The 12,710-nt window shown below is 44.4% G+C and overlaps 1 protein-coding gene and 1 long non-coding RNA gene across 3 annotated transcripts in view; one reads left to right on the forward strand and one right to left on the reverse strand.

Moving 5' to 3' along the window:
• DDX6 (DEAD-box helicase 6) overlaps positions 1 to 144 on the reverse strand; it is a 34,090-nt gene extending 33,946 nt beyond the window's left edge. Inside the window, exon 1 of the mRNA XM_060160528.1 lies at positions 78 to 144. The gene's annotated coding sequence lies outside the window, so the exon portion shown is untranslated. The remainder of the gene's footprint in view (positions 1 to 77) is intronic.
• Positions 102 to 1,692, forward strand: LOC132526359 (uncharacterized). Of its 2 annotated transcripts, none has more exons than XR_009542538.1 (2): positions 102 to 1,026; positions 1,198 to 1,692. It is a non-coding gene; the product is annotated as an uncharacterized LOC132526359 (long non-coding RNA). The 2 variants fall into 2 exon arrangements; XR_009542537.1 differs by having other exon boundaries at positions 102 to 331.
• The last annotated feature ends 11,018 nt before the right edge of the window (positions 1,693 to 12,710 follow it).

Consider the following 12,710-nt stretch of genomic DNA (forward strand, 5'->3'; position numbering starts at 1 on the left):
CCCCGTCCCGCTCCATTCCGGGGGCCTGGGGGCCAGTCTGCCGGCGCTCGCCCGCTCCCCGAGCCGCGCAGCCCTACCTCCGCCGCTGCCCGCTCTCAAGGCGCCGCCGAAGCCGCCGCCCGGGCCGAGCTAACTCGGCTCCCCGCCCCCTCCCTCGGCCGCAGCACCCCCGCCCCTTAGCTCTCCGCATGGCTGCCGCCGCGACTCCTCCTCCGCGCAAGATGGCGAGGGCCCAGCTGCAGCCGCTGAGCCCGCCGCGGCGCCTCTGCCTCTCCTGCTTCGTGGCAGGAGAAATCCGGGCCGAGGAACCTCCCTGGGGCGAAAATGGAGGGTAGTGCTTTCCCACCGACTGGGGGCCCGCGGGGGCCCAAGTTGAGGGAAGTTGAAGGGAAAATACGGGTCCCTTTCTGAAGAGAAAGGAGGGCTGCTTTTTCCACAGCTGAGGAGAAATCGGGGAATGGTGGCTGGGAAGAGTACCCCCAGAATGGATGTCGGGGGCTTGGGACCCGAGGAGGATCTGCTTATTCCTGACCAAGGACCGGGTAGCGGCTCGGGGACGGGAGAGCTGACCTGACATCTCCCGCGGGCCGGGGAAGCTGCTGCAGGACCAAGGGGGTCGCGTCCGTTCGAGCCCCGCGCCTCCGTGCAGGAACGCGCGGAACCACTGGTCCGGAGGCGCCGGCACGCGCCCGGGTGTGGGAACCGGAAGGGGGGCCGGCCGGGACCGGTGCGGCGGGGAGAACCGGGGAGGACGCGGGGCGGACAGGGGGCGCTGTGCGCGGGCGGGCAGGGGCGGGGGTGGAGGACGCTGTAGGAGGATGGCGCGGGGGTGGGGTGCTGGGTGGCGGGGGGTGCGACACGGGCCGGAACCCGGAAAGCGAGCTTCGGGAAGGGAAGTGGGAGACTGGGGCAGCGATCCTCCTCTCTCGGCCCCAAAGGGCAGTCCTCAAAGAGAGGGAACCAAGGAGGCCGAGCCCCCCCCACACCCCGAGGGAAGGAAACGCTGCTAAGGAGTCAGTTATAATGGTAATAGGAGTTGTGTACGGAAATGGGCAATCAGAGGACCGAGGGTGATTCTTTCTCCAGCCTGACCCTCATCAGAAAGACACTTATGTATTTGTTCCCATAAATACTTTCCATATCCTAATGTCTCCGTTTATCCTTAACAGAAATAACAGGAATGCAATCTTGTTCCAGGTAAAACAAAAATCGGAAGCTTGAAAGTTATCCAGGTCAAGGGAAAATAAAAACCTGGGTCTCACCCAGTTGACAGACAATATACAGGGCAATGACGGGACCATATGTTGACAACAGAACTCCGACCCACAACCTCTGCTGCAACCAACACGGGAAGCCAAACCACAGCCTCTGCAGTGATCAGCTTAGAACGAGCAGGAGTCGGTCATTGACTGCCAGCTTCCCAAATTTTTGCCCCTGTTACCAACTCGGGACCAATCAGAGAAAGCCAAATATGTTTCCCCCCCCAACCAATCACGTTAGACGCCCGGCTTCTAGTTAGCCCGCCTCCAGCTTCCCCGAGTTAACCTCCAATCAGAGCATACCCTGAAGCCTACTCCACCCACCCCCTTTTTTTTTCTTTTTTTTTTCCACTGCCGGCCTGTAAGTCCCAAGCTGAGTGAAGGTGGCTGCCTCCCTTGCTGTAGCAAGCTTTGAATAAATAGCCTGTTCTCACTTGGTGGTCTTTGTTTATTTACACACAGCCAATGGAAAGGTGGTAGAGAAGTGTGAAAAGGCTGTTCTTGAGATTTAAAAGAAGGTTCCTTTAACAGTTTTTGAATTAAATTTGTAGCATGGGGTCTCCCACCCAGCTTTTTAAAAACCCACTCATCTAAGGGAATAACCGGCATCTTGTGCCCATCCTGGTGAGAGAATGGCTAAGTGGTTCTTTAATAAAATGTTGAGGTATGAGGCCCCACTGCCTTTCCATGTAGCAGGAATGTGGAGGGGAGAAGGGCAAGGAGTGGGAGGGAGAGGAACCTAAGGATTTAAAATAGGCCACAGCCTGCCTCGGTCTCTTTCCCTAGACCACTAAAAAAATGAGACCAGCCGAAGGAGAAAGGTTTGTGTTCAGAAATAAACCTTCAAAGGGGGCCTGGTTGAAGTCATGACAAAATCCAAAAGTGAGGAGGCCACCAAAAGTAGAATATGGTATAGCTGCCTATTCTCACCTAGGAATCCTGCCAGGGCTAACACCTTTAAAGATTCTGCATAATGTTTTTATAAGATAGTCAGATATCCTTCCAACTGAGTTATTTATGTCAGCCCTTATCAGTTTTTCTGGTGAGAAGTATGGATGGTATAGAATTAAACTATGAAAACTTGGATCTTGGTTCAATTTTAGTGATTGATGGATCCAGTATTCAACTATGTCAATACCTTTTTTTCTCCCTAGTTCAAACAGATTAACAAGAACGATAGAAAATATGACACTTTAGAAATACAGATGAATTATTTGATAATACACACAGTATCCTTATATTTATAAAATGTAAATTTAAAAATATTACATAAATCCAGCCCTTTGACCTTATTGAATATAATAGTTTGGGTGATTCGTGGTAAATATGGTTTTTGGAGAGCATGCTATCCCCAGTGAGGTCACCTAATAACTGTAGTAAAGTGTTTCCCAAAACATCTTGGTCATTTTCATTTTGTTTTTACTCACTCTCACTTCCCCCACCCTACTTTTTTTGAACTATGAAGCTGTTAGCTAGTGTTAGGCCTGGATTGTTGGCTGGCTCCTAGAGATTCTGTCTGTAGGAAAGATATCTTAAAAAAGAAAAAGATTCACAAATAGAGTTGAGGTTTTCAGTATCTGTTTAAAACACAACAGGATTCGTGTGTGTGTGTAAGAATGAGATGTGACTAAAAAATACTACTTGGAATTCGATCACAATAAGGGTCCTCCCAGCGAATGTTGTTTGCCAGCCTCACATCCTATCCCCGGTTATTTAGCTAAAAATAACTAGAAGGAAAAAAAAAAAAATCACAGGTTAATTTACATTTGATTTCAACTTCACTTTATAATATTTAAAATCTAGAATTCTGAGTAATTTGAACCTGGAATATATACATCTGTGATGCTATCTTAAAAACCCAAATATTTTCAACAGCCTAAAATGGATTTCACACTTTTGACGTTCTACACGTTTTTTTAAAGGAAACATAATAGCTTTTTTTTTTTTAAAACTCAAACTACAAGCAAATGTGTTCATTACCTAGAAGAAAAAAAGTTCACCACACCACATCCTCAAGAAAATGATTATGTCACACCTGGCTAAGCTTTCTAGTACAGCATTTCCCCTCCTTCACAATTGGCGCATAATGTTCTGATTTTCCAAAAGAAGGTTCAACAGATAAAGTTCTCTTCCAAATACGCCTGAGCAACATCTGGTAATTACTAACCAAGACTAAAGGCTAATGAGCCCAAGGAGCCAAGTACCATTTTCTTTGGATTTCAGAGCAGGTAAAAGTTGCCTCTTCAGTTTATATACCTGAAGAACATGAAGCAGCGTCAGCCTACTGAGGGCTTAGTAAGACATCCTCAGAGAGGTGCAGGTACTACACTGAAGTTAATGCCGACTAAGCCCATGTCTTTAATCGCTGAGAGACCACACCGGCCACATTTTGTTGGAATAAATGTTCCACTTCCAGAGTAAACTCAAGTTGAAAAGTAGGAAAGCAATATTACAAATAAGGAGGGAAGTGAGTGGGTTATACACATTTTCCCCAAACTACCAGGTTTGGTTCGCAGAATTTATCTTCCCTTTGACAGATAACATCTCCCCCTTCCCAGGGTACCACAACCAGCTAGCTAAGCTCACTAGGTGTCTTTTTGGCCTCATCAGGTCCCAGCATTATTTGTGCTCTGGTCATCATTCAGAGAATTCTAGCTATTCATTTTGCCTCTTCAGTTTTCCTTACTGTGCACCAGCAATTTTAATTTTCATTAATTTGAAAACAACATGGGCTGGGAAGACACTGAAATCCGGAAACTAGTTCTTTAGGTATAAATTTAATTTGGTCTACTCAAATCAGGAAAGAACTGACACCGTCCCCATTGAAGATGGCTTGGTGCTCTTGGGTACTTTCTGAGTTAGGTCAGGGACAGTTGCTAATGAGTGATGTTGATGGGGGTCCCTGACAATCCTGTGGAATTGTCGTGGTGTTGGTATGTGTACGGTGCCTCCTTTGTACCCAACACCTTGTAATAACGTTATATTTCTGAATAACCTTATCTGCAGGGGTAGCAACAATCATGACAAAGTGCCCAGCCCTGCTTTCCAGCCAGTAGTCAATCTGCAGAGCCTTCTATTGATCCTTGAACATAGAACTGTGATCTTAGGTACGATCCCTGGAAAGACAGCTTAGAGCTGAGGAGTGGGCAGTCTGCAGTCCTGAGCGCCATGGGTGGGTTAAATCACATCTGTGGCTACCAGGACAAGACAGGGAACAAAGGAAGAAAAAAGTATTTCAGTGCAGAGGTCTCCTCAGTGACCTTCCTAGATCTTTATCTGCTTGATAAATTTTAAGGTTACTCTTTATCACATCAACCACCTCCTAAATAACCCCTTAGTATCTCCCAGTTCCTTTTTACCACATGGAGTCTACATTCCATTGACAGATTGGGCCTGTCAGTGTGCCTATCCAATCTGATTTCCCACTCTCCCTCCAATGCCCAGGACCCATTCCCTCACCTTCCATCGTTTCCCTCAGAAACCCTCTCATCTCCTTTCCTCGAGGCCCATCTCAAGCCCATTCAAACCCAGCAGATTCCTACAGGCTCTTATCTTCCCTCCTTCCCACTCCCTTGTTCCTGCCCAACCAGAGCTCAGGTTCTAGAGTCAGTCAGATCTGGGTTCAAATCCCAGTTCTGCCACTTGTTAAATCCATAAACTTGGGAACCTTTCTTAACTTCTGAGCTTCGGTTTCCCCATTTATAAAATGAGGATAATAAATGAGGACCTAGAGCTCTGTGAGAGTAAATGAGAATTTGTATAAATCACTTTTTTTTTTTTTTTTTTTGTGGTATGCGGGCCTCTCACTGTTGTGGCCTCTCCTGTTGCGGAGCACAGGCTCCGGACACGCAGGCTCAGCGGCCATGGCTCACGGGCCCAGCCGCTCTGCGGCATGTGGGATCTTCCCGGACCGGGGCACGAACCCGCGTCCCCTGCATCGGCAGGTGGACTCTCAACCACTGCGCCACCAGGGAAGCCCAATCACTTTATTTTTGCAGTTGGTAGCTAGCACTCAAAAAAAATTATGTGGTGTTGCTATTATTATTTTATCGACTTGCATCAGAACCTCTGCTTTTCCTGTCAGATTAGACAATCTGTGGTTGGCCAATTCTTTTCCCCCAACCTCTATCTCCTCTTACTTCTTCAGCCTAGTGCTTTACCAACCTCAGTAAACAAGAGCCATGCTCTAATTTCACAGCTTCTGCTCCAGAAAAGTTGGTGCTGGAGAGAGCCCTGTAACCAGGCTGATTGGCTCAACAACAAATTCCTGCTCCCATACCTCAGCTGAGCCCTTTCTGAGGCCCTCAAACCTCTTTCTGGTGGTTCTCAATCAGGGCTGTTCATTAACAGCAACACAGGCACTTTTGAAAACACCAGTGCCTGGGCCCCATCCCAGAGGAGTTAAATCAGAATCTTTGGGGCTGGGGCTCCAGCATCATTTTTTGTTTTAAGGCTCCCAGGAAGAGCCTAATATTCAACCAAGGGTGAGAAAAGCTGTTGGACAAATTGTTTCCCACGGTAGCGTTCCAAATATTTTCTTCTATCCATAAGCCCACCTTCAAATCAAAGATGTTCCATAGAAGCTTCACTGACTTTCCACCTCCCTCGACAGACTTCTGTTGATCCTGTCTTGGAGGATGAAGTATCACACCTCCTATCTAAGACTATATTCACCTTTACATCTATCCCTTTTTAAATAAGACATTCTATCGGTAACCCCCTTTCCCTTACATTTTTGATATCTCCCTCTCTACTGGTTCTTCCCCTTAACCTGAAAGTGGATTCCTGCCCAGGTTTTTCTCGATTCTAAACAACAAACAGAAACAATCTTCCCTCACTCCCATTACCTGCTGAGTGAGAGGTGGGGAGGAGCTAGCATTTACTGAGGGCCTCCTAGGGATTGGCACTATGCTAGGTGACATTCTAGCATAAATCCTACACATTCTTGCTCTGGGGTATCACTTCCATCTCTATTTCTCCAATATTACTACCACTGTCCCAATCCAGGAGTTTTTTCTCTTGCTTGGACTATTTCAGTAGCTGCCTGGATTTCCTGCTTCAACCTCTTCCCCTCTCTAACCCACCCTATACACTAGCGCCAGAGTAATTTTTGCAGTCATATCACTGTTCTGTTCAAGACTCTTTAATGATTCTCTATTACCTACACAATAAAACTGAAATCCCCTCATCTCTCTTCACACTAAGTAGGAGGCCCCTAAACCTCCTCACCCCAAACCCCATGAGTGGGAGGTTGGGCCTGCTGACCTTCAGATCACTGCTGAGATAAGACCATTTTGGTGATTTGTTTTTTCTTTTTGTCTTTCAATTTCTTGATTCTTCTCATCGTTCAAGTTTCAGCTTAAATGTTACTGCCTCTGAAATGTCTTCCCACTAAACATGCTTCTTTTTTTTTTTTTCTTTTTTGGCCGTGCCATGCGGCTTGTGGAATCTTAGTTCCCCAAGCAGGGACTGAACCCGGCCCTCAGCACTGAAAGCGTGGAGTCCTAACCAATTGACCACCAGGGAATTCCCCTGGCCATGCCTTTTAAAGTAGTCCCCTTCCCCACCCCCCCACCCCCACCCCCCACCCCCCCCACCCCCACCCCCATCTCTTTACCCCCTTAAGCTACCTGAAATTATGTTGGTTACATGCTTATTGCCTGTGCCCTCCCAAGCAGCAAGCCCAAATTATCTATTTCTAGCCTTGGGTTTCGCTGATTCAGCCCCCTGGCTCCTTTGTGCTTGGCCACCACTTCGAGCTCTCTCCTTGCCGAGGTGATAACAACCTGGACTGTCCAGAGCAGTCTGGGTTTAATGCCTGGGTTGTTCCACGGTAATTATTAATAGTGCTCCTGTTTATTCTCAAAAGCATCCCAATTTGGACAATAAATTATACAGTCACTGTTGTGTAAAGCCCTGTATCATAGCCATTTGTACACGTGTCTTATTTCTAAGCTCAATGAGGAGAGGAACAAAGTAATGTTCCTATTTCTTTCATCAATAACACCTAGTATTTTGTATAAATATAGTAAAAGCCCAGGAAGTGTTTGTTGAATAAGACTGGATGATGTATTAGAATGAGATCATGTATGTGAAGAGTCTAGCACAATATCTAACACACTGTAAGTGTGTTAGGCTAAAGAAAAGGCCAATAAATGTTACTTTCCTTTGCCCCCAGTTGACTCCAAATGTCATGTCTCCCAAGCTCTTTGATTATAGACTGTGCCACACCATTCAGTACCCTGGTACATACTAGCTAGTTTGCTTTTATTGAGTTTTTTGTGATCTTATTTCTTCTACTAGACTGGAAGCTCTTTGAAGGTAAGTATCATGTCTTATAATTCTCCATTCCACATAACAAAACTAGTTCATATTTATAAATTGGTTGATAACTGAGATGCTCAATACTTATTGGCTGGTAATTTGTAGGAAAGAGTGAAGTGATGACAATGGTAGGAAATATCAGGTTAGGTGCCCACAGTCAGTGGCACCAGGGTCAAAGATCACCTTCCCTATTTGTAGATGCATGCCTCTGTGTTCTTCCAGCCAGCAAAAGGAGGAGCTTCGGATATCTCCATCCTAACAATTTCAGTAAGGTTTTCAGGGTACAGGTTCAAAAGATCAAATAATGGTTATGCAAAAGCATAGTGTGTTTTGGAAGTAGGGGAAGAGTGAAAACTATGCATAGTGTTGAGATCTAACTTTGGAATAAAAAGACCTTGAATTCCTAAGCTATTTAACCTCCCTAAACCTGTTTTCTTATCTGTAAAATCAGGATGATACCTCTGCCTCTGGGGTGATTATGAGAAGAGTTTATGAGAAATACATGTAAAATGCTTAGCATAGGGCCTAACTCATTGCAAGCCTCAATAAACAATAGCTATTTTTATAGTGAGTGATCTAGGCAGCTAAAGGTTTCGATGCTAAAGGTTGGGTAGCTAAAAATATAACCGCTATCAAATTTTTAGTTAAATCTTGTTTCTAGTGTGAATGACAAGCTGTAATTCTTTACTTGTTCATTCATTCAACCATTTATTCTTTTGTTCATTTATTCACCATTCATTCATTTATTCTATACCAGATACACAATAAATGCTTATTAAATGCTGTTGAATAAGGGTGAGGGGAAGAAAGAAATAGGCGGAGAGATTAAGAGGTACGAACTTCCAGTTGCAAAATAAATGAGCCACAGGTGTGAAACGTACAGTGTGGGGAATATAGTCGATAACGATGTTCTTTGTATGGTGACATATTGTAACTAGACTTACTGTGATCATTTTGAAATGTATAGAAATACCAAATAGCTATGTTGTGTAACAGGAACTAACATAGTGTTGTAGATCAATTATACTTCAAAAACAACCAACCAACCAAACCCATAGAAAAAGAGATCAGATTTGTGGTTACCAGAGGGGCAGGTTGAGGGAGGAGGAATTGGATGAAGACAGTCAAAAGGTACAAACTCCCACTCATAAGATAAATAAGTACTAGGGATGTTGTGTACAACATGATCAATATAATGAACACAGCTGTATGGTAGATATGAAAGCTGTTAAGAGAGTAAATCCTAAGAGTTCTCATCACAAGGAAAACTTTTTTCTATTTCTTTAGTTTTGTATCTATATGAGATGATGGATGTTCACTAAACTTATCGTGATAATCATTTCATGATGTATGGAAATCAAATCATTATTCTATATACCTTAAACTTATACAGTGCTGTATGTCAGGTACGAATAAAACTGGAAGGAAAAATAAAGCGTACAATTAAAAGTGTTGAATGAATAATAGAGTAATAAGTAATGTGTGGGGATGCAGACATTTTTGGAGATATGCTCTCAGTGATATCTCTGGATGAGTATAAAATGCCCTGTGACTAAGGTCAGGACATCATGCTGGTTGCTGAAGGTGCAAATCCAGGTACTTCACCTACAGAGAACACAACTAAGAATATATAATATTCCTTCAAGTCTTCTAACCTATTACTGACTCACAGCAGATGACTGCCTCCTGCTTCGTGGAAAAAATCAAGTTTACAGAGCTCAGTCTTTTTCAGTTTCCCTTCTCCACCTCTAGACTCATCTTCCAGAGAACCTGTCCTTACCTCCTTCCCTGACATCCCTTAGTTAATGTCAGTACCCCAGGCAGAGTGAAGCACTCCCACCTCAGTGCTACCATTGTGCAAATTTCTATGACTGTGCAGATCCCTTGCTATCAGAGTTAATTTGGTTGTAGGTTTGCCTTTCACAATGATTGGATCTATCTATGCCTTATTCTTTGTATGTCCAACACCTAACATAAGGCCTAGCATTTGGTAGGTGCTCGGTAAGTGTTTATTGAAAGGGCTCTTGGACTTTCCTGGTGGCGCAGTGGTTGAGAGTCCGCCTGCCGATGCAGGGGACACGGGTTCGTGCCCCGGTCCGGGAGGATCCCGCATGCTGCGGAGCGGCTGGGCCCGTGAGCCATGGCCGCTGAGCCTGCGCGTCCGGAGCCTGTGCTCCGCAACGGAGAGGCCACAACAGTGAGAGGCCCGTGTACCGCAAAAAAATACAAAAAAAAAAAAGAATCTGCCTGCCAATGCAGGGGACACAGGTTCGAGCCCTGGCCTGGAAAGATCCCACATGCTGCAGAGCAGCTAAGCCCATGCACCACAACTACTGAGCCTGTGCTCTAGAGCCTGTGAGCCACAACTACTGAGCCCATGTGTGCCACAACTACTGAAGCCTGCACTCCACAACAAGAGAAGCCACTGCAATGAGAAGCCCACGCGCCACAACGAAGAGTAGCCCCTGCTTGCCGCAACTAGAGAAAGCCTGCGTGCAGCAACGAAGACCCAACGCAGCCAAAAATAAATAAATAAATAAATAAATAAATAAATAAATAAATAGTCACACAGTATGGCTCATAATGGACAGGGCAAATGTAAAACATTTCGATGATCACAGAAAGTTTTACTGAAAAAAAAAAAAATCCTTCCAAAAGAATTACATAGTATCTCAATTTCTACTTCCTCAGCCTAGATCTTTCCCTCATCTCTTATATCCAATCCATCACCAACCTCTAAAATATTTCCTGAATCTGTCCACTCCTTTACCCCATTGCCTCCAATCTCAACCAGATAGAATTGTCTTTCACTGGCCTGTTTACTGCTGTTGTGTCCTAACTTGGGCGCCCTACTTACTCCTTGTCTTACCCCAATCTATTTTCCACTCAGGCTTAGTGATATTTTTTCATGTAAATGAGAGCATCAGTACCCTGCATTGTTAATAGCTTCCCAATATGCTGAGAATATGCTCCCAATTCCCTGCCCTGGTCTGCAAGGACCTACATGATCCGAGTCCTACCTACCCTACCCCTCCTACTTCAGTTCCTGCCACTCTCCTAGTTGCTCATTCTACTTGAGCCACAGTGGCCCTTGGAAGTTCTTAGATCAGCTAAACTCTTTCCCACCTCAAGACCTACTGTTTCCTCTAACTGAAGCACTCCTCTCCTCTCCTTACACAGCTGGCTTCTTGTTATTCTTCAAGTAAATATCATTCCTCAAAGACCCTCCCGCACACACACACACCGTGTCCCTTATCACAGGATCTTGTTTATTTTCTTCATACTTCTTATCATAGCTCTAATTATTTTATTTCTTCATGATGACCTGTTTATTGTTTGTCTTTCCTGTTAGAATATAGGAGAGCAGGGACAATGTATATTGTCTTCCCCCTTGTATCCCAAGTGCCTAGTACAATCCCTAGAGCAAAGAATATACCAAACAAACATTTACAAGTGAATACCGTACACGACTGAGTGCCCTCACTATTTTTGAGTGCAAACTGTCTAGCTCTTCTGATTCCTTCCTTTTAACTTGCAAATGGGTATGACTCCCCAGACAAAAGACAGACTAAAGACTAAAGACTTACCCTAGACTTTCTCTTCCCCTTGCAGCTGCAGCCCTGTTTCTTCTTCCCTTACTTTACCAAAGAGTAGATTGTCTGTCTAGACCTCATCCACTCCCACTCTGTGAAACAGCCCTCACTAGTACCATGAATGACCTCTTTGTTTTGAAATCCACAGACATATGCTCCAGTTCTCAGCCTACTTGACCTTTCCACAGCCACACTTCCTCAATTTGGTTCTGCAGAACACTAGTCCCTAGAGTTGCTCTGGTAAAAAAGTGAGTTCATGTTCCTCCTATTAGACGCTGCTGTAGTACCTTGTGCGTCAACTCTGTAGCATGTAGCTCAATTGCAGTTAATTTGTTTAATTAGTTAATATCTGACTTTTCTGAGAAATGCACGTTCTTCAGGGCAGGAACCCTTATCTGTTTTGTTACTGAATAGCCCCATAATTCCAGCACGTAAAAGGTGTTTAATATTTGTCGAACTGAAAGAATGAATGAATGAATGAATACATTTCCCTCTGGGAAATTCACAGTGTGAATATGTACATGTAAAATCCTGCAACAGAAAAAAATTGTTCAAATTTGTTTAGCACAGGATTTTCCAAACTCGATCACCAGTTGCTCTCTTTGTTCTCTCACGTTCCCAGTAGTAGAATACTGTCAAACATCCCAGGGGAGTTCATAAAACACACACATGGGAACACGTTACTCTCCAGTGTTAGATATTGTTGAGTACCCACTATTTCTCCATATCTTCCTTCCTTGGCTCCTAGGATTCCACTTTTCCTGGTTCTCTTTCTTCCTTTGAAGATGATCTCACCCATCATGAGGTCACCAGGCATTTAGTGTGTTAATAACCACCAAATGCATAACCCCCAGGCTTGTGTCCCCATCTAGTGACTAGGTACATCTATTCTGGCTGCCTCACTAGCCTCTCATTCTGACTGTGTCCCAACCCCCCAACATCCCTGCCCTTCTTGCATTGTGTATCTTGGTTAATGGTATCACCAGCCATCTAAGCCAGAAACCTAGAAGTCTTAACCTTCATTCCTTACCCCTCTGAATTAAATTGATCAAATTTATTTCAGAAATACTGTTTACAGCTTAGCTCCTTTGTCTACACCCACTGCCATTATCTTGATGTATACATTTATTATCCATTGCCTACATTATTGCAACAGTCTTCAAGTCTGCTTTTAGAACTGGCTTCTTGAAACAATTTTTTTCTACATCACTCCCCAGCTTGAAGATTCTGCTGGTTCCAAATTTCCATAGGGTAAAATCCAAGCGTCGCAGATTGGCAAACAGGTGCCTTCTCCCAACCTCTCCAAACTTAGCTCCCACCTCCCCTCTCTCTTAATATTCCCTTTTCCTTCCTCCTCAAGGCCTCATCTGAGGCCTCAGCTGAGCTTAAAAAACATTAACTGTACATCCACTATGTGCCAGGCCTGACATTTGACTCTGGGGGAGCAAATATGAATGAAAAGGAATTTACACTCTAATAGTAGCAAAGATAAACACATTAACAAAATAACATAATAATGCATTCTATAATAAAA

The sequence above is a fragment of the Lagenorhynchus albirostris genome, chromosome 9 (genome assembly GCF_949774975.1).
Source record: "Lagenorhynchus albirostris chromosome 9, mLagAlb1.1, whole genome shotgun sequence".
Lineage (NCBI taxonomy): Eukaryota > Metazoa > Chordata > Mammalia > Artiodactyla > Delphinidae > Lagenorhynchus > Lagenorhynchus albirostris.